Here is a 23,080-nt window from a genome sequence, read left to right on the forward strand (position 1 = left end):
GACAGCTTGAGTGGGCTTAAGTTGGGTGGGATGGAGCCTCAGAGAATTTCCAGGGTGGGTCAAAGTGTGTTAGCCAGGTTGATGGGGTCTCAGTTACAGCACCTGCTTGCTCACTCTGTGGTTCTTGGGGGGGGGAGGTTCAGCAAAGGGACAATGGCATCTGCCTGACCTTTGGGTGAAAGCTGTCTCCCAGCTCCTACCTTGATGCCAGACACTTCAGCTCTTCCCTGTATGCCACTAACACCTTTCAAACTTCCACTCCAGTGCTACAGCTCAGAGGGAGTAAGTATGAGTACTTTGTGTATGTGTTCTCTAAGGGGAACTGCTTGGGAATCCACAAATTTCTTCCACCAATTCAATGCCTGCTGGTTTTTGCAGCCATAAATATGGGGACTTACCTTCCTGGCACTGGAACCCTAGGGGGGCAGCCTGGTATGGGGATGGTACTCTTCACTCCTGAGCTATCTCTCCCCAATTTTTATTCACCACACATGGATGTGGGAACCAGCCCATTCTGTGTCTACCCCTCCTACCAGCCTGGATGGATGTGGTTCTCTAATTCCACAGTTTCTGGACTTCCCTTCAACTCAATTTCCAATGGTTTTGAGTGATGGTTTTTCTATAATTTAGTTCAAATTTTTATGTGGTTGTGCAAGGAGACAAGCTGTGTTTCCCTATGCCACCATCTTTACTGGAAATCTGCCTGATTATTTTTGACTGAACATCTAAGACATCATATGTGAAAAATTATAAAACTAATTTGACACCTCAGATGATACTATCTCCCTACAGAGGTGATTTACCTTTGCCTTTGGCAGGCACTAACCATCTAAGAGCACTAACAACCCCGCACAATATTAATCCAATCAGGTATTAAAAGGTCATCTAGATGTTAGGCTTCAGTCTGTATAAGTAGCTGGCCTATTTTTGGTTTGCTCTTACACTAAGATGTTACCCTTCAGGGTCCCAACCCAAGCTCAGGGCTTTACTGGAAACCTTCCTCTGCGATGAGCTCTGACCTTTAATTTCATCTCCCCACCCCAAGAGTTATAAAGTCTGCTCTGATTCTTAGCCTCTCAGCTGCATTCCTAGAATGCAAACATATATTCAGGGGAACTGTAGCATGGGTTATTGGGTTCACTTCTCTCCTGGTCTTCATCCACTAATTATCCCCTGTCTTTTTTCATCTCTAGTGTCTTACAATAGATATTATTTATTTTTGAAGAGACTTTTTTGTTGCTCTCAGTTGAAGAGTTGCTCCAAACCAGGACTGACTTATTCATTAGGCACAGTAGACAATGTATGTGCCCAAGGCCCACAGTACTTTTAGGGACCCAAAAAATATTTTAACTTTTTAAAATAAAAAGTAAAAATTAAAGTTTAGGTTAAAGAAGGTATTTTAATATTTAATTTATATATAAATTAAAATAAAATACAATTTGTAATATATTTTATAGAGGAACAAGTTTATGAAGGCGAAAGTGTCTAGAGAACACAAAAGCTATAATGTGGCCTGAAAAACAAGCAGTCTGTCATTAATTAAAGCAAAACTTTGCTGGGGATACTTTAAAGACAGAAATACTACCATAGTCATATCTATATAACATTTTATAGTTTGCAAAGCACTGTCTTATGCACCATCTTGTTTGAGACTTCCAAGAATCTGGTGAGCTAGGTGGGGCAGGTATTAGTTTACTATTTTGACACATGAAGGAAATGAGACCCAAAGACTTTAATAGGGCCTTGCCCAAAGTCACATAACAAGTCAGTAATGGACAGTATTAGATCCCACATCTGTAGCTTAACAGTGTTTCAGAAATGTACCATACAATATAATCACAGCAACCAAAGATATTCTGAGAATAATATGACATTATAATCTGTTTTCAAAAACTCAATGAGCATACTTTTCTAGGAGTGATAAAATCTGAGTTCTAGTCCTGGCTCAGCACTAATTTGTTGTGTGACCTCGAACAAGTCAATTTTGGTCCTGGCCATCCTCTCAAAAATGGAGCATTTTGAGAATTCAGTCTGAAATTCTCCACCAGCTCTATTTATTTTTTTTTAAATTGGGTAATTTCTCTTTTTTTTTTAATTATTGGGTTGTAGGAGTTCTTCATACATTCAATGAGCCTAGCAAGCCAAAACATAAATTCTGGAATTTTTAAAACAATGTTTGAAATAAAAAGAACAATTATAATTCTTAGTCTGTATAAATAGCCTACCACATAACATCCAGGAGTACCCATTCTTCTTTGATGTAACAAACTAAAGCATATAGGGAAAAAGATATCCAACAATGAAACAAGACCATGTCCAATAAATGTCATTTCTCCTATTATCTTGCAGGATCTCAGAGACAAATTAGTAAGTGTGGAGCCAGTTACCTATCCACACTGTCCCTGCCTTTATTAATATTGCTTTTTTCAATCCCTTAATATGCAAATACCAGCAAACAATCTGTGTTTAAACCTTCCCCACTCCCCATTACGAAGAGATGGTGGTTTAAAAACAGAGTTATGTTTGTCTGATTCTCATATACTTGGATTCTAGAATAATCCTCCACAGCAAAGTCATTTCCCAGCTAGTCACTGAGTTATTTACATCACATTTTGATCTAGGGAGAATACAGAGCACACAAGTAGCAAGGGGACTAGGCTTTAATTGCTGCTGCCTCAGGTAATAGTTACATTCTATTCTTTTCAGGCCTGTGTGTTACCTATGTTTAGTAGGTAGGGAAATAACACTCCTCTGGGAGTGAGGACACCAGAGCTTAGGGCCTACTCTGCAGCAGACACTCACTGCATAAGTTTAGTGAACCTCTTTCCCTCTGGACAAAATCTCCTGTTTGTACAAACAAGAGGTTAGATTAATTTCTAAGAGTCCTTTAATTCTAAATGTTTATGATTTTATTCTTGATTAATTTTGTACTTCGTGGGCTCCTAAAATGTTTCCCCGTTTTCATGTAAATAACCAGAATTGCTTACACTCCCTGTCCCTTTGCTTAACTCAGTGCAGCTGGGTGACACTAGGATCCTAACATTGCTAATACAAACTGCCTGGCATTTTGCTAGTTGTATTGCTCACATGGGTGGCTAATGCAATTTTAAGAACATTACCTACTGACAACTCAAAATCTCTGGGGGGACTGAGGTGAGAGGGGAGGAGGAAAGAAGAACCTCAAGATGTTGGGCTTAATTTTAAGCAACATGCAAGCCACATATTTTCCATTAATGCCATCAAAGCCTTGCTCTGTGAGGAGCAGAATGTTGCTGGAGCACCTAGTGGCTCCTTTTCCAAGAACACATTTTCCATGCTTATGGACTTTTTTCTTCTTTAAGACTCATGCAGTATGGGTTCTCCACTGCCATGAGAGGGAACTATTCCAGTTTCCAAAATGGAGATGCCCAAGTTCATATCATAAGAATTAAGTAGGATCTGCTACACTTTGTGGCTGCAATGCTGAGGCACACTGCTGTGAAAAGGCAGTAGAAGAAGGGGTCAGGAAAGCAAAAGCTGGAAGGAGAAGGGGGAGAGCGAATAGGGCAGAGAGCAGAAGAAATCTCAAAAGAAATAATTGGTTTTCTATTAATAAAATTAATGCCTATTTATGTTTAAATTAAGGGATGTATTAAATATAATTTTGAACCATAAAATTTATTGTAAAGCATATTAAAAGTGTTCTTTAATCATTTTTTTATTGTTCAACTACAGTTGTCTCTATTTTCCCACCACCACTTTCCCCTGACCCACACACTGCCACCTCCCAACCTCAATCTTTCCCCTCTTTGGCTTTGCTCATGGGTACTTTATACATGTTCTTTGATGATCCTTTCCCTTTGTTCCCCCCTCTCCTCTGGTTACTGTCAGTTTGTTTTTTATTTCTGCTCTGGTTATATTTTGATTGCTTCTTTGTTTTGTTGATTAGGTTCCACTTATAGGTGAGATCCTATGTTATATGTCTTTCACCACCTGGCTTACCTCACTTAGCATAATGCTCTCCACATCCATCCACACTGTCTCAAAGGGTAGGAGCTCCTTATTTCTTCTGCTGTGTAGTATTCCATTGTGTAAATGCACCACACTTTTGATACACTCATTTACTGATGGGCACTTAGGCTACTTCCAGCAATTGGCTATTGTAAATTGTGCCACTATGAACATTGGGGTGCATAGGTTCTTTTGAATCGGTGTTTCAGGGTTCTTAGGGTATAATCCCAGCAGTGGAATTGCCAAGTCAAAAGGCAGTTCCATTTTTAGTTTTCTGAGGAAGTTCCATACTACTTTCCAAAGTGGTTGTACCAGTCTACAGTCCCACCAGCAGTGCACTACGGATCACTTTTCTCCACAACCTCTCCAACACTTGTTGTTTGTTGCTTTGTTTATGATGGCCATTCTTTCTGGTGTGAAGTGGTATCTCATTGTGGTTTTAATTTGCATCTCTCTGATAGCTAGCGATATTGAACATCGTTTCATGTGTCTTTGGATTTTCTGTATGTCCTCTTTGGGGAAGTGTCTGTTCAAGTCCTTTGCCCACTTTTTAATTGGATTCCTTGTCTTCTTAGAGTGCAGTCTTGTAAGTTCTTTATATATTTTGGATATTAAACCCTTGTCTGAGGTCTCATTGGCAAATATGTTTTCCCATACAGTTGGTACTCTTTTAATTTTGATACTGTTTTCTTGGGCTGTGCAGAAGCTTTTAATTTTGATGAGGTCCCATTTATTTATTCTTTCCTTTATGTCCCTTGCTCTAGGGGACACGTCAGTAAAAAAGTTTCTTCGTGAAATATCTGAAATTATCCTAACTACTTTCTCTTCTAGGACTTTAATGGTGTCACATTTTATATTTAAGTCTTTTATCCACCTTGAATTTATTTTTGTATATGGTGTAAGTTGGTGCTCAAGTTTCATTTTTTTGCATGTGGCTGTCCAGTTCTCCTAACACCATTTGTTGAAGAGGATATTTTTACTCCATTTTATGTTGCTGCCTCCTTTGTTAAATATTAATTGACCATAGAGACTTGGGCTTATTTATGGGCTCTTTGTTCTGTTCCATTGGTCTATGTGCCTGTTTTTATGCCAGTACCAGGCTGTTTTGTTTACAGTGGCCTTGTACTATAGTTTAGTGTCAGGTATTGTGATCCCTCCTACTTTACTCTTCTTTCTCAAAATTGCAGCAGCTATACGGGGTCGTTTATAATTCCATATAAATTTTTGAAGTGTTTGTTCTATGTCTGTGAAATATGCCATTGGTACTTTAATAGGAATTGCATTGAATATGTAAATTGCTTTGGGTAGTATGGACATTTTGATGATATTAACTGTTCCAATCCATGAACACGGTATATGTTTCCATTTGTTTGTGTCTTCCTTGATTTCTTTCTTCAGTGTTGTGTAGTTTCCTGAATACAGGTCTTTTACCTCTTTGGTTAGGTTTATTCCTAGATATTTTATTTTTCTTTTTGCTATTTCAAATGGAATTTTTTCCTTGATCTCTGCTTCTGCTGTTTCATTGTTGGTGTACAGAAATGCCTTTGATTTCTGGATATTGACTTTGTATCCCGCTGTTTTACTGAATTCATTTATTAGGTCAAGCAGTTTTTTGGTAGAGTCTATAGGATTTTCTGTGTATACTATCATGTCATCTGCCAACAGTGACAGTTTTGCTTCCTCCTTTCCAATTTGGATGCCTTTTATTTCTTTTTCTTGTCTGATTGCTGTGGCTAAAACTTCCAGTACTATATTGAATAGAAGGGGTGAAAGTGGACAGCCTTGTCTTGTTTCTGATCTTAGTGGGAAAGATTTTAATTTTTGCCCATTGAGAATGATGCTGGATGTAGGTCTCTCATATATGGCCTTTATTATGCTGAGGAGTGTTCCCTCTATTCCCACTTTGCCGAGTGTTTTTATCATGAATGGGTGCTGTACCTTGTCAAATGGTTTTTCTGCATCATTTGATATGATCATGTGGTTTTTGTCTTTGCTTTTGTTTATGTGATGTATTACATTTACTGACTTGTGAATATTGAACCATCCTTGCATCCCTGGAATGAATCCCACTTGGTCATGGTGTATGATCTTTTTAATGTATTGTTGGATGTGGTTTGCCAGTATTTTGTTGAGGATTTTAGCGTCAATGTTCATCAGTGATATTGGCCTGAAGTTTTCTTTCTTGGTTGTGTCTTTATCTGGTTTTTGAATTAGGATGATGTTGGCCTCATAAAAAGAGTTTGGGAGACTCCCATCTTTTTGGATTTTTGGAATGGTCTGTGAAGGATAGGGGTTAGCTCTTCCTTAAATGCTTTGTAGAATTCTCCTTTGAAACCATCTCGTCCAGGGCTTTTGTGTGTTGGGAGTTTTTTGATTACTGCTTCAATTTCTTTTGTTGTTATTGGTCTGTTCAGGCTTTCTGCTTCTTTTTCATTGAGTTTGGAAGATTATATTTTTCTAGAAATTTGTCCATTTCACCTAGGTTTTCAAATTTCTTGACATACTGTTCCTCGTAGTAATTTCTTACAATCCTTTGTATTTCTGTGGTATCTGTTTTAATCTCTCCTCTTTCATTTCTGATTGTGTTTATTTGGGTCTTCTCCCTTTTTTTCTTGATGAGTCTGCTTAAAGGCTTGTCGATTTTGTTTACCTTTTAAAGGAACCAGCTCTTGGATTCATTCATCCTTAGAATTGTGCTTTTAGTCTCTATGTCATTTAATTCTGCTCTGATCTTGGTTATTTCCTTTCTTCTGCTTGCTCTGGGCTGCCTTTGTTGTTGTTCCTCAAGTTCTTATAGACATAGGGTTAGGTTGTTTGTTTGGAATGTTTCTAACCTTTTTAGGTGGGCCTGTATCACTATGAACTTCCCTTTCATGACTGCCTTGGCTGTGTTCCATAAGATTTGGGTTGTTGTGAGTTCGTTTTCATTTGTTTCCAGAAATCTTTTGATTTCTTCCCTAATATCATTCTTGACCCATTCATTGTTTAATAGCATGCTATTTAATCTCCATGATTTTGAGTGTTTTTGACTTTTTTCCTTAGGGTTGGTTTCTAGCTTCAGTCCCTTGTGGTCTGAGAAAATGCGTGGTATGATTTCAATTTTCTTGAAATTCTTGAAGCTTGTTTTGTGTCCTATCATGTGGTCTATCTTTGAGAATGTTCCGTGTACATTTGAAAAGAATGTATATTTAGCTTCTTTTGGACGGAGGGCTCTGTATATATCAGTAAATTCCATTTCCTCAAGGGTATTGTTCAATGCCACAATATCTTTGTTGATATTTTGTTAAAAGATCTGTCCATTTTTGATAGTGGGGTGTCAAAATCTCCCACTATAATTGTGTTGCTGTCCATGTCTTTCTTGAAGTCCTCTAAGATTTTCTTTATGGATTTCGGTGCTGCTATGTTGAGTCCATATATATTTACAATATTTATGTCTTCTTGATGGATTCTTCCCTTGAGTATTATGAAGTGACCTTCTGGGTCTCTCTTTATGGACCTTTTTTGGAAGTCTATTTTGTCTCGTATGAGTATTGCTACTCCAGCTTTTTTTTTTCCTGTCCATTTGCTTGGAAGAATTATTTCCAGCCCTTCACTTTCAGCCTGTGTAGATCTTTTCTCCTGAGGTGGGTCTCTTGTAGACAGCAGATATGTGGGTCATTTTTTCTTATCCATTCAGCTATTCTGTGTCTTTTGATTGGAGCATTTAATCCATTTACATTTAAGGTTATTATTGATAGGTACTTATTCATTTTCTTTTATGTATGTGTGTTCCTCTCTCTCTCTCTCTCTCTCTCTCTCTCTCTCTCTCTCTCTCTCTCTCTCTCTCTCTCTCCTTTTTCTTCCCTTCCTTAAAGCAGTTCCTTTAGGATCTCTTGCAGAGCTGGTTTGATCGAGGTGTATTCTTTTAGACTTCTTTTGTCTGAGAAGCTTCTTATTTGGCCTTCTATCTTGATTGAGAGCCTTGCTGGATATAGTAGCCTTGGTTGCAGACCTCTGGTTCTCATTACCTGCAGTATTTCTTGCCATTCTCTTCTGGCTTGAAGTGTTTCCATTGAGAAGTCAGCTGGTAGGCTTATTGGGGCCCCCTTGTATGTTACTTCCTTTTTCTCCCTTGCTGCCTTTAAGATTCTCTCTTTGTCTTGAAATTTTGCCATTTCAATTATGATGTGTCTTGAGGTGGGCCTCTTTGGGTTCCTCTTCATTGGGACTCTCTGTGTTTCCTGGATTTGTGTGACTTTTTCTCTCATGAAATTAGGGAAGCTCTCCTTCATTACTTGTTCAGCTAGGTTTTTGATCCCTTGCTCTTCTTCTTCTTCTCCTTCTGGTATCCCTATTATATGGATATTATTACATTTCATATCATCTTGCATTTCTCTTAATCCCTTTTCATTCTTTCTGAGCCTCTTTTCCTTTTCTTGTTCTTTCTGGATGTTTTTTTCTACTTTGTCTTCCAGCTCGCTAATCCGATCTTCTGCTTCATTGATCCTGCTTTTCATTCCTTCTACTGTGTTCTTCAGTTCAGAGATTGTACTCCTCATTTCCTCTTGACCTTTGTTGAGAGTTTCTATTTCCTTTTTCATGTTTATATAGTTTGCCGTGAGATTGATGTAGTTTCCCTCTAATTTCTGAAAACTCAATGTGAGTTCATTGAACTTCCTGGTAATCATTGTTTTGAACTCACTGTCTGATAGTTGAGTTGTCTCTCTTTCATTTAGCATTTTTCCCGAGGCTTCCTCATTTCCCTTCAGTTGGGGGTTGTTTCTTTGTTTTCTCATTGTTCGTGGGTTTCTTCTTTTTTCTTCTTGTTTGTTAATTTGATCTGTTCTGATTCCCTGTAATTATGGTGTGAACTTCTGTGGTAGAATATTTGTGAGATTCAGTGGTGCAATCTCTTTCGTGTATCCTGGTGTTCACAGCTTCTCCCTACTCTTTTTTGTGATCAGTTGGAGGAGTAAGGGAATATGGTTTAAGACAGCAAGACAGTATACTATGATATTTACATTAGCAGCCAGTAGAGAAGAGATGGGTTATCCTTTGGCTCCTTATAGTGTTAACTGTGATCCTCCACCCCAGTATCCACGTTTTAGAAAGGGTGGAAAGAAGGTAAGACTCTTATTGGGGACTAGAGGATTTTTAGTTGGATCTAGAAAGCTGTGAGGCTGTGGGAGGTCAGATTCTAAGGTAGGGTTGGATTAAAGATTAGTGTATAGGAGTAGTGAGTAAAAGAATAGAGACATCCCTCACAATAGTATAGTTCAGAAAATTGCAAAGTGGGCTGAGATCAGGCAGGGGCATTGAGAAGTATTTACAATTGTATAGACTAGGTCTTACTAACAGTAATAGTAAAGCGACAGTCTTGTGGCAGAATTGATGAGGTCTAGATAACAAGAATAAAGAGTATAGGACCTTGAGAGGTGTATTAATGGAACACAGATGAAGAATAGTAACTTATCAACACCTAGTGACTGAGATACCAGGGGGAAGCTATCAAATGACAGTATAACCAGCCAAGCAAAGAAGATTATACAGAAAGAAAAAGAATACCAAAATATTATTAAAATAAAAAAATGTCAGAAATGTGAGAAAAAGATAATACAAATTTACAGTAACTTGCAAGATAAAAAAAGAAAATGGAAAGAAAAGCAGAAGATGTAGTGCAGGAGAGATAAATTTGGAGTGGAAAGAATAATATTAGGATGAATGGAAGAGAAACATAAGGGATTGCGAGATAAAAATAATAAGAATTGAAAAATAAAATGTCACATAAAACACAAGATAAAATCAATCAACTAAGAACAGCCACAAAAATCAAACCAAACAAGACAAAACAAAAAAAAAAAAAAGAGAGAGAGAGAGAGAGAAAAGAAAAGAAAAAAAAAAAAAAAAAACTCTTGTTGGTTTCTAACTGGCCAGACCAGTTTTTCTGATCTTGCTGGCTTCAGCTGGCTGAGGGACCTTTGAAATGCTTCTCTCTCTCCCAGCCCAAATCTCAGCAAGTCTGTCAGAATACAGACTTGCTGTACCCTGGGCGCTCCCGAGCACACTGGCTCTCTGGATCTCACTTCCACGTTCTTCCGGACTCCGGGGTCCTGCAGGATTCCAGCTCTATGATCTCAGGAGGCACCCGAGATGTTTTGGGATTCACTGCGCCCTCCCTGCAAATCATAAAAGGGCACGACCCTCCCCCAAACTTTTGAATTTCAGGGTCTAGGATCACCCTTAGTGCCTCGCTGCACCCGTTCCGGGTTCACAGCGAGCGTGAAACAGTCTTCCTGATGGTGCGCAAGCAGAGCCCTTTCCAGCTCCGTGGTCACCGCCAAACCGCACTCAGACCGGGTGTTGGCGCCTTTCCCGGCTCCCCCCTGGTCAGGCTGGCTGGAAATTTCTGAGCCACTACTATAGGAATGCACCAAGTGCCACGTCCCTCCCGGGATCCCAGTGCACGATTCAGGCCTCCCTATGAGGTGCGAACCGAGCAGTGTCCTGACTCTGTGCTCTCCACCGATCTGTACTTCTTCTGGGCTAGGGGTGTGGGCACTCTTCCAGGCTTCTCCTGGTCCTGTCGGCCAGAGTCCCTCACTTCTCTTCTCCCAGGCCTCTGGGCGGGTGTTCATAGTCCCTGGACGATTTTTTTCCCAGTCCAACTGGCCAATCTGTTCCTTCTAGCAACACGCTCTCCCCTGGAGTTGCTCACCCCCCAGATTCGGGGAAGGGAGCAGCGACTCCCCTCTCCCGGGAGCCCCGAGAACCGGGCCTGGGGACTGCACACCCCTAGTCCCCGCGCTGATCCCTGGGCCCCTTTGTCCTGAAGAAGTCTCCTTACCATCTGGTTTTTCCATGATCACAATAATTTTTGATGTCCTGCTTTCAAAAGTGATTCAGTAACCTAGTCCACTTGCTCTGTTTCTCCACCCATCCGCAAGTTTCCCTCCTCTTCACAGAAGGCGAGAAAAACGCTTCCTAGAGTAAAGCTGCCATCTTCCCACCCACCAGTGTTGTAAAGTTTTCTGAGTGTGGTTCTTTTACCTCCTTGGTTAGGTTTATTCCTAGGTACTTTATTTTTCTTGTTGCAATATCAAATGGAAATTTTTCCTGACTTCTGTTTCTGATATTTCATTATTGGTGTACAAAAATACCTCTGATTTCTGGATATTGATTCTGTATCCCATTGTTTTGCCAAATTCAGGTAGTAGGTCTAGTAGTTTTTTGGTGGAGTCTATAGAGTCTATAGGGTTTTCTATGTATGCTATCATGTCATCTGCAAACAATGAGTTTTATTTTCTCCTTTCTAATTTGTATGCCTTTTATTTCTTCTTCTTGTCTGATTGCTGCATCTAGGACTTCCAATACTATGTTGAATAGAAGTGGTGAAAGTGGACATCTTTATCTTGTTTCTAATTCTAGTAGTAAAGCTTTTAGTTTTTGTCTGTTGAGTATGATGTTGGCTGTATGTTTTTCATATATAGCCTTTATTATGTTGGTCTATGTGTCTGTTCTTATGCCAATACCAGGTTGTTTTTATTACAGTGGCCTAGTAATACAGTTTGATATCAGGCATTGTGATCCCTCTTACTTTCTTCTTTCTCAAAATTGCTGCAGCTATTTGGGGTCATTTATGGTTCCACATAAATTTTTGAAATGTTTGCTCTATATCTATGAAATATGTCATTGGTATTTTAATAGAGATTGCATTGAATATATAAATTGCTTCCTCTACTCCCACGTTGCTGAGTGTTTTTATCATAAATTTGTGCTGCACTTTATCAGCTGCTTTTTCCCTATAGATTGATATGATCATGTGATTTTTCTCTTTTGTTTATGTGATGTATTACATTTACTGATTTGCAAATATTTTACCATTCTTGCATCCACACCATTAACACTATCAAAGCCTTGCTTTGCGAGGAGCAGAATGCTACTGGAGCACCTATTGGCTCCTTTTCCAAGAACACATTTTCCATGCTTATGGACTTTTTTCTTCTGTAATACTCATGCAGTATGGTTTCTCCACTGCCATGACAGAAAACTGTTCCAATTTCCCAAATGGAGATGCCTAAATTCATATCATAAAAATTAAGTAGGGTCTGCAATCACTAATGTGGCTGCAATGCTGAGGCACACTGCTGTGAAAATGCAGTGGAAGAAGAAGGGGGAAGGGAAGGAAAAGGTAGAAGGAGAAGGAGGAGCATCAGAAGGGCAGAGAGCAGAAGAAATCTCAAAAGAAATAATTGGTTTTCTATTAATAAAATCAGTGCCTCTTTATGTTCAAATTAAGGGATATATTAAAGGCAATATTTGGACCATAAAATTTATTGTGAGGCATATTAAAAGTGTTTAAAATTTACACAGGAACATAACTCACTCATTTGTGGCACACAGCACTAGCACATGTTTATCTTCATTCAGATGTTCAACTAACTGCTACTGTCACCTTAGTCAACTGACTTTCTGAGAATTGGTGGCAAGGCTTCTTGTGCTTCACTCAACTTGTACATGTATTGCAAAATTACTCAACAGATATATCTTAAATATGGTAATAGGTTATTTTTATTTTCTTTCAAAGTCTGTATCTGCTTTAGTTGTGGTGGAACCAATAATATATACATTCATATGTGGAAATCTGAGTTAATTGGCTCCACAGTTCCAAATATTCCAGTATGGTGTCAATACCCCTTATATCCTCATGCCTTGAACAGCTATTTTGTTGATCTTGCCCTCAAACCAATTCTGCTTCCAGAGAATTCCAAAGACAATATGTCCACTGCATGATATTTTCTGAATAAGCAGTATGGTCTAATTAAAAGAGCATGTGTTTTGGACAGAAATAGACTTTAGGCTGAATCCAGGCTCTGCAACACTTTAGCTGGATAGCAATGGACAAAGCAGGGATGATGATACATACCATACAAGATTCTTACATCTGTTAAATGAAATAACAAACAAATCTGAACATCCCAGCACAGAGTAGGTGATCAAGCAATGATAGTTATATTATAATTGTTATAATTGTAACAATAATGATAACTGCTATTGATGTTATTATAACTGTTATTGATATCTTACCATTGGTCTGGTTCAGCTTGTTCATATACCAAGAGTTAGGTCATCCCCAAAGCCTCTGCCTGACCAAGTAGGTATTGCTGGTTCCAAGATACCCTCCTGCCTGACTGTTTTGTCCTACTGTCCACTGTGTGTTTGAGGTTTCTGTTCTGACAAATTAAAAAGCTGTAAGCAAGAACTCACCAGCAGGGAGAAAGGTCTAATGGCCCTACCAGCTGCAGCAACAAACCCCAAGGAGAAAAGAAAAATGAGGGCACCAAATATATAAATGGCCTCTGTCTGGACAACTCATGAGAATTATCAATTAAGGACTGAAATGCTTTGCGTGCTCAAATATTCTTGGTTACGGGAGTGATGTAGCATATTGTCTTTAATCATTCCAGCCCATCAATTACCTGCAAGGGAGGGGAGGGAGCATGGCCTGTTGCTAGGGAGATCTGTAATTGATGGTCACCTGGTCACTTGAACACAGCATGGATCAGGTTTTGCACTAAGCATGAGCAATTAAAAAGAAAGTTTCACTGAAAATGGACAGGTACTACATCAGGTTGGACTCTCCCACATTTCAAAACTTAACCCTCACCCTACAACCTAGCAAGGTAGTATTTGATATAATCATGGGCAAATCCATACTCACTTAGGAGGAATTGGTTAGCCATCTTTAGGGCCTAGGTTTGTTTTTTTTATTACTGCCCCAGGTTTTGTTATTTTTTTAATTTAAGTATTTTATTGTTTATGCTATTAGAGTTGTTTCAATTTTTCCCCCTTTGAAACCCTCCACTGAGCCCATCCCCCATTCCTACAGACAATCCCCACACCATTGCCTATGACCATGGGTCATGCATATATGTTCTTCACTAATGCCTTCACCTTCTTTCAACCAGCCCCCACCTCCCTAGACTCTTATAGCTATCAGTCTGTTCCATATTTCTATGTCCCTGGTTCTCTTTTGCTGGTTAATTTATTTTGCTTGTTACATTCCACTTATAAGTGAGATCATATGGTGTTTGTGTTTCAGCAACTGGCTTATTTCATTTAGCATAATAGCCTGCATTTCCATTTATGCTGTCACAAAAGGTAAGAACTCCTTCTTTTTACTGCTGTATAGTATTCCATTGCAGATAAATGTACCATAGTTGTTGTTTTTTTTATCCACTCATGTATCAATGGGCACTTAGGCAGTTTCCAATTCTTGGCTATTTCATATAGCACTGCTATGAACACAGGAGTGCATAAACTCATTTGATTTTGTGTTTCAGGATTCTTAGGATATATTCTCAGCAGTAGAATTTCAATTTCAAAAGGCATTGCATTTTTAGTTTTTTGAGGACATCCATACTGTTTTTCACAGTGGCTGTACCAGTCTGCATTCCCAACAACACTGTACTAGGGTTCCATTTTGTACTAGGGGTCCCAAGTGCTGCATCCTCACCAGCACTTGTGGTTTGTTGATTTATTAATGATAGCCATTTTGGCAAGTGTGAGGTGATATCTCACTGTGGTTTTAAGTTGCATCTCTCTGATGCCTAGTGATGTTGAGCATCTTTTCATATGTCTATGGGCCATCTGTATGTCCTCTTTGGAGAAGAGTTTATTCAGGTCCTTTGCTCATTTTTTCATTGGATTGTTTGTCTTCCTGCTGTTGATTCACATTTGTTCTTTATATATTTGAGAGATAAAACCCTTGTGTGGTATGTCATTGGGAAATGAATTCTCCCACACAGTTAGTTCCCTTTTGATTTTGATGATGGTCTCTTTAACTATGCAGAAGCTTTTTAATTTGATGTAGTCCCATTTGTTTATTTTTTTCCTTTATCTCCTTTGCCCTAGGAGATATATTGGCAAGAATATCGCTACATGGGGTATCTCAAATTTTACTGCCTCTGCTTTCCTCTAGGATATTTATGATATCACAACTTAAATTTAAGTCTTTTATCCATTTTGAGTTTATTCTAGTGTATGGTGTAATTTGGTAATCTAATTTCATTTTTTTGCATGTACCAGTCCAGTTCTCCAAATACCATTTACTGAACATACTATCTTCATTTCATTGTATGCTCCTGCTCCCTTTGTCAAATATTAATTGACTGTAGAGACATAGATTTATTTCTGGGCTCTCTATTCTGTTCTATTGATCTGTGTGTCTGTTCTTATGCTAGTACCAGACTGTTGTGATTACAATGGCCTTGTAGTATAGTTTGATATCAGGTATTGTGCTCCCTCCAACTTTGTTCTTCTTTCTCAAGATTTATGAAGCTATTTAGGATTTTATTTTTTGGTTTCATATAAATTTTTGGAATATTTGTTATAGATCTCTGAAATATGCCATTAGTATACAAAGAAGAATTGCATTGAATCTATAGATTGATTTCAGTAGTATGGACACCCAAATCAATCCAATCCAATGTTAATTCTTCCAATCCATGAACACAGTATATGTTTACACTAATTTGTATGTTCCTCAGTTTCTTTCTTCAGTGTCCTATGGTTTTGGAAGTACAGGTCTTTTACCTCCTAGTTAATTTATTTCCAGGTACTTTATTTATTTTTGTTGTTGTTGCAGTAGAAAATGGGATTGTTTTCTTAGTTTCTCTTAATGATATTTCATTATTGGTGTGTAAAAATGCCATCAATTTCTGAGTATTGACTTTGTATCTTGCTACTTTGCCAAATTCATTTATTAGGTGCAGTAGTTGTTTGGTGGAGCCTACAGGGTTTTCTATGTACAGTATCATGTCATCTGCAAATAATGAGTTTTACTTCCTCCTTTCCAAAGTGGATACCATTTATTTATTTTTCTTGTCTGATCACTGTGGCTAGGACTTCCAATACTATGCTGAATACAAATGGTGAAAGCAAACATCCTTGTCTTGTTCCTGATCTTAGTGGGAAAGCTTTTAGAGTTTGCCTATTGAGTATGATGTTGACCCTATGCTTTTCATATATGGTCTTTATTATGTTGAGGTATGCTCCCTCTACTCCCACTTTGCTGAGTGTTTTTGTCATAAATGGGTGCTGCTGTACCTTATCAAATGCTTTTTCTGCATCATTGTTATGATCATGTGATTTTTGTCTTTCCTTTTGTTTATGTGGTGTATTACATTTATTCATTTGGGAATATTGTACCATCCTTGCATCCTTGGGATGAATCCTACTTGATTATGGTGTATGATCTTTTTGATGTATTGCTGGATACACTTTTTCAATATTTTGTTGAGGATTTTAGTGTGTGTGTTAATCATCAATATTGGCCTGTAGTTTTCTTTCTTTGTTGTGTTTTTATTTGTGTTTTAGAATTAGGATGATGCTGGCCTCTTTAAAAGAGTTTGGGAGTGTTCCAAACTCTTGGATATTTGGATTAGTCTGAGAAGTAGAGAGGCTAGCTCTTTCTTAAATGTTTTGTAAAATTCTCCGATGAAACCATCTGGTCCAGGGCTTTTGTGTGTAAGGGGTTTCTTTAGTACTGCTTCAATTTCACCAGTTTTTATCAGTCTGTTCAGGTTTTCTACTTCTTCATTCAGTTTTGGAAGATTATATGTTTCTAGAAACTCGTCCCTTTCATCCAGGTCTTCACATTTCTTGGTATATAGTTGTTCATCATATTTTCTTATGACCCCTTGTATTTCTGTGGAATCAGTTGTAATTTCACCTCTTTCATTTCTGATTTTACTTATTTGGGCCCTCTCCCTTTTTTTCTTGATGGGTCTGCCTAAAGGCTTGTCAATTTTTATCTTTTCAAAGAACCAGCTCCTGGATTTATTGATCCTTTGAATTGTTCTGTTAGTCTCTATGTTATTTAATTCTGCTCTAGTCTTGGTTATTTCCTTGGTAGCTGGGTCTGGGGTGCAGTCTTCACACCTCTCAAGGGGAAGCTCCCACAGCCATGCTTTAACCTGTGCCTGCTGCCTGTGGAAATGGGGACATCCTATTTCATTTCCCCTCCCTTCCAACTGGTCTTTGGTTAAGAGTCTCTCTTAAAGTCAGTCTTTATTTATTATTCATTTTAGGTGGCTGTTCTCCTCTTTATTTTTATTTCCAGTTCATTTCTGGGAGGCAGTGCAAGATAGATCCTCTTATTTCACCACCATCTTGCAACCTCTCTTAGGCCTTGTGCTAAAAGACTACTGCCCTTAGAAAATCTTGGGTCCTGAGGTTTCATCTCAAGTCATGCTTTTGGAAGGAGTTACTGAGAAATATGAGCTGTTACATCTTAAAATGTCCCCTCACACCAGAATCACAGGAAGTGATTTGCCCAAATCCCTTGGAAATTAGTGGCAGAGCCTTAATACAGATCCTTTTAAAGTAGCCCCTTAGACAGCCAAGGGCAGTCTGGAAGAGTCAATGATTGCCAAGAACCTGTCTATTCCTGTTATACCAGGAACTTGTGGTAAATAATATAGGGAGGAAAACAAAAATAAAAATAAGCCCACCCAAAGTACAGAGGGTGTGTTTTGGAGGCCCTCCTTAAAATGATGTCAATGAAGACTTGCTCACCACATGGGAAACTAAATACAGGGTGGGACAAAAGTAGTTTTACAGTTATGAATACATGAAATACAGAGTTTATTCTTGTATTATTATTTATTAATTATTGTATTATTTTCCATAGGAACAACTGTAAACTTATTTTTGTGCCACGCTGTATTCAAGAATTTTTTTTTTAATTTAAAGCAGAATACATGATGATATTGTACCATGATTGTGAAATGTTAAAATATAAGATTTTGCATGCAGACCAAAGCTGGAAGAAAATTTACATAAGTGAAAATAATGGTGAGAATGTAACAATTTATAATGAAAATAAAAGCACTTACTGAGTATTTAATCATAAAAAATGTGCCCTCACTAATTTCTCAAAAGCTAACATGCCATACCTTCCAATAAACTCTTATCTGTCACAGTAACCTAAACTAAAGCATTAAAAGCTCATGGCTTAGAACCCCATAGTAAGCAACACATTCTTACATTTCAGTCACATATCTGGCTAGCTTTTTGTCCCATTAAATGTTATCCCTTGATAACTTTTTGGTCCACTAAGTTGCAATGCCACCCCTTCCTTATATTGTATTTTCTATCACTGCTACCTCCTCTTCTGTGGCCCTGGTTCTTTTACCTTATCTTTTATATACCACTGTGTAGCAATAGATAGTACAGGATCTGGGCTCAAGAAAGAGTAGCAATTAAAGTACACACATTTTCCTTATAGAGTTCTTTGGAGCTACTGTTTTCTTTCCCAGGTCTATGAGATCCTTGAGGGCAGGAAGGCAGACTTTCAATAGTATCCATTAAAAAAGGTTTATATATCCCTGGCTAGTGTGGCTCAGTGGATTGAGTACTAGCCCATGAACCAAAGGGTCACTGGTTTGATTCCCAGTCGGGGCACATGCCTGAGTTGCAGGCCAGGCCCCACTTGGGCGTGCGTGAGAAGCAAGCACACATTGATGTTTCTCTCAGTCTCTTTCTTCCTCCCTTCCTCTCTCTCTGAAAATAGATAAAATCTTTAGAGAAAAAAAAGTTTCTGTAAATCTTACCAGTAAATAAAAAGTTTCACAGATTCACTTCTAGTGCTAAACATGGAATAAGCACTATAATTGTTAGCTGTGTTATCATCATTCTTATCCTTCATCACATTCCCATCACCTAACCTAGCAAAGAGCCCACATATTACAAACACTAATATATATATATATATATATATATATATATATATATATATATATAGTCTGTCTAGAAGGTATCTAGCCATGTAATATGAAAAATAGATACATTTATTGAAGAAGATACAAGATACAAGAAACTGTATATAGGACAATGACATCTCAGTCCCCTTCAAAGTAGGTACCTTGGGACCTCACACAGTTCTCCCAATCTCCATCAGCTGTCCCATTTTGTATCTTCCTGAATATCATCAATGGTCTGAAACCTCTTCTCTTTCAAAGGTGATTTTAGTTTTATAAAAAGCCAGAAGTCACAGGGCACCAAATCTGGGCTATAGGGGTGGGGTTGAGTCACCTGGGTGATTTGATGTTTTACAAAAAAACTCTACAGAAGACATGATTCATAAGTGGGCATGCTGTTGTGATGAATCTGCCAATCACCAGTTGTCCATAACTGCAGCCTTCTGAATCATCCAAATAGTTTCTACAGAGGAATGTTCAAGCTTAACACAAAATTTGATGCAGATTCATTGCTCTACCCACTCAGCCATTTTGAATTCAATGGCCACACAGTACACATGCTCACTCAACAGCATCTATGGCCCCCACTGACTAGTACAGTGAACTTATCACTGTTTATGTGTGTGCATTCCAGTCCACACTTGTTGGCTGCCAGGTCACACCGATGTTTTGCCAACCATTCTCATTATATAACAATGGCTGGAATACACACACACACACACACACACACACACACACACACACACACAATATTTCCATTATCTAAAACCCTTGGGTCCATAGTACTTCAGAATTTTTCATATTTGAGAAAAATAATGTGTGGCACTTATAGAAGGACCTGAAATAACATTGTTTTATTCAATGCCATTTCATTATAACATTGGTGAGATGCCAGAGGAATTTAAATCTTGTTTCTAGCAATTAGTTTATGATAAAATTGGTTTTCCTTAAAATCACAGATCCTATCTATGACGTTAAGTGAAGACATACTCTATTATAAATTGCACCCCAGCAAGATCTAGAGTAATTTCCCATAACACAATACATTTAATATATCTATAATGAAAAAAAGAAATATTCACTCCAAGTTGGATTGGTAAAGAATACAAAAGTCCTCATATATCAAATTGGAAATTTTTTTGCTGTTAAATGAATTTGAGGCCAAATTTAAAAGAAAAAATATACTTCACTTTCAGACTTTGCATTCTGGAATTGTGGATAGGAGATTGTGAATATGTATAAATAAATTAAATAAATAAATGAGTGGGAAAAGATAATCTTTAGGCTCCACACCACTCTCAGAGTAGGAAGATATTATTAACCATTCTCCTGTACCTCCTTGAGCAAGTTTTCTTTCTGCATCTTACATCAAAATTGAACAATTATTCTGTGACAGTAGACATGCTCTATATAATATAACTTCTAAGTAAGCCAGTTCTTCCCCTTCATCCTAGTAACCTGGCTTCAAACAGTACATAGGCAAAAGAATGGTACATTTGTTAAGAAGGCAACTCTGTCACTCACGGGGAAAATGTCTTTACCTCCTTTAGTGGAAATCTCTTCTGTAAACCTAAGAAAGGGTAAATTTGGGCTATAAATAGCTAATATTTACTGAGTACCTTTCAGGGCACAATTATTGCCCATATTTTACAGATTAGGGAACTGAAGTTCATGAGTTAGGTTATGCCAGTCCTTTTCACATCAGTCAGGAGGGCAATAATTGAGAGAATGGAAGGAAAAATATGGGAATGAGCCAAAGTGTTAACTATACACATACAAAATAGTATGAAGATGATAACATTGTAACAAATTAAAAACTTGATGCTTCTGCCCACCCCTCTGTTAGCTTTTTGTGCTACAGTAACTGTAGCAAGGATGGAGTATGAAATTAAGAACTGAATGGGAAAATCAGCGAAATGAAAATACCCCAGTGTCAGAGAAGCAAGGGCCACTTAATTGCAAGGATAAAGGTACTTTGTTTTATTAGTAGTTAAAAATGGAAATGATGTCATCATCAACTATTCTTTAGCAATGTTTCTTAGTATTCAGAGTGTAGTTTTGTGGTTTGAAAACAATTTAAACTGAACAAAAACTAATGCTGCTTTGACTGATTTTGTATTGGATTCTTCCCTTCCCCTCACCTTCAACTCACTCTCTTCTGTGAATACACAGTGATCTGGTATATCTTGATGGTTGAATAAACTCTTTGATTTTTGAATTATTTTGAGATTAACTGAATTTGAAAAGTGGGCTGCTTGCAATGTCTTGCTGGCACAAAAAGATGAGCTTTGTTATTGACAAAGAAGACTTGCAAACAACATTTTTTATTATTGTTCTGCACTGAACTCATGTTAGTTTCAGCCTGGATCAGCTGCCTAGATGAGTGCTTCAAGGCCAAGTTCAAAAGTGCAATTTAAAATTTTCTCTCTCAATTCTCGTGAACTGCCATGCAGCACAGGGTGATTCTTCCTAGGCAATCAGACACATATTTCTTGCTACAATCAAAGAACATTGTCCATTATATTATGTAAATTTTTGAGGACTTGCATAATGTCCGAAATGAATATAAGCTGCCATTCAAGTATCACATGGGTAAGTTGAATCAGAATGTCACCAACACTGTTGGAGGTTTGCATGTGAGCCCTATAATCCTGTCCTTGGTCCCAAAGGAAACCTAGCAATTTCACATCAGCCTTATGGCCTCAGTCTGTGGGGTCCAAATTAATCAATTGTCCTCTTTATTCCTATAGTAATTCCCACTCTTTCCTCTTTTCTCTCTATTTATTTCCCTTATTCAAGACTCTGCTATCTACATGAAACAATTACTTTTTTATCCATATGGTCACCTCTACCAGCTTATTATCCCCTCTCCCTTGACATGAAAGCACCCATGAGGTAGGCACAATGACTAGCCAGTCTGTTCAGTCACATATTAGGAATTTTGCTTTAATGCATAGATAAGAATGCTTTTAAATGCCCCTGTAGGAATTTGCACAGGCTGGTACTTCTGCAGTGTTCACTCTTTTAGCATTTCTTTCTTTTTTTTTTTTTTAAACGTCAGCTCTTTATTGTTAGCATTCTTTTAGTAAGAATTTTTTTTTATTTCAATCATTGTTCAAGTACAGTTTTCTCCCCCCTACTCCCGTTCCAGCCCCTCCACCCAATCCTCCCCCCTTCCCCCCATTACCCCCCACCCTTAGTTTTTGTCCATGTGTCCTCCAAATTTGTTCCTGTAATCCCTACCCATTCCCCCCTGAAATTCCCTCTTCTCTCCCCTCTGGCCACTGTCAGACTATCCCCTATTTCAGTGTCTTTGGTTATATTTTGCTAGTTTTTTGTTTTGTTTTGTTTTGTTGTTTAGATTCCTGTTAAAGGTGATATCATGTGGTATTTGTCTTTCACTGCCTGGCTTGTTTCACTTAGCATAATGCTTTCCAGCTCCATCCATGCTGTTGCAAAGGGTATGAGCTCCTTCTTTCTTTCTGCTGCATAGAATTCCATTGTGTAAATGTACCATAGTTTTTTGATCCATTCATTTACTGATGGGCATCTAGGTTGCTTCCAGCACCTAGCTATTGTAAATTGTGCTGCTATGAACATCGGGGTGCAAAGGTTCTTTTGTATTGGTGTTTTAGTGTTCTTAGGATAGAGTCCCAGCAATGGAATTGCTGGGTCAAAAGGCAGATCCATTTTTAGTTTTCTGAGGAAGTTCCAAACTGCTTTCCATAATGGTTGTACCAGTCTGCAGTCCCACCAACAGTGCAAGCATTTCTATTATATAGGGTAAACCTTATGAATCACGTGTTTATAGTATCAATGTCCAGGGGATACAATAGTGCTAAAGAAAAAAAGTTAGACCAAAGGTCTCTTGAATGTCTCCTGGGAAACAATCAGTCAGGCAGTCCTTGAGCATGATGACAAGTGAGAAGATGACCCAATTACAAACATAAGAAACCCAAGACCTACCAAAACCCCAGCCCTTTCAGATCTCTCCCTCTGTTTTAAATTCAGGGTCAGGAAAAATAGGGATGCCCCTGGGCAACTAAAAAATAGCAGCCTTCCTACACATCCTCACAGGACCTCTGTGCCACCACAGCTGACCAGTTAATCCACAAACCACTCTGAAATACTTCCCCCTTACCATTTTTTGTATCAGCTCCAACAGGCTCCAAGCTGAAATCAGTGGGAACAAACAGTTCTCCTCTACCAGTTATATACTGCTTTTACCTCACACAGTAACAATAACTTGTGCTCCAAGCATCATACATAAACTCTCCAGATATGACTAATGAATATTTTGCTATTATCCTTACCATTTGTATAACTGCAAGCAGCTCGAGGCAAGAGCCTCA

At 38.2% G+C, this 23,080-nt stretch overlaps 1 long non-coding RNA gene across 1 annotated transcript; it reads right to left on the reverse strand.

The window, feature by feature from the left end:
• Positions 1-545: 545 nt before the first annotated feature.
• Positions 546-22,529, reverse strand: LOC118498450. Its single transcript, XR_004900939.1, has 3 exons — positions 22,518-22,529; positions 18,602-18,608; positions 546-691 (listed from the first exon to the last, which is right to left on the reverse strand). It is a non-coding gene; the product is annotated as an uncharacterized LOC118498450 (long non-coding RNA).
• Positions 22,530-23,080: the final 551 nt, after the last annotated feature.

Source organism: Phyllostomus discolor, chromosome X, assembly GCF_004126475.2.
Source record: "Phyllostomus discolor isolate MPI-MPIP mPhyDis1 chromosome X, mPhyDis1.pri.v3, whole genome shotgun sequence".
In the NCBI taxonomy this organism is placed as follows: domain Eukaryota; kingdom Metazoa; phylum Chordata; class Mammalia; order Chiroptera; family Phyllostomidae; genus Phyllostomus; species Phyllostomus discolor.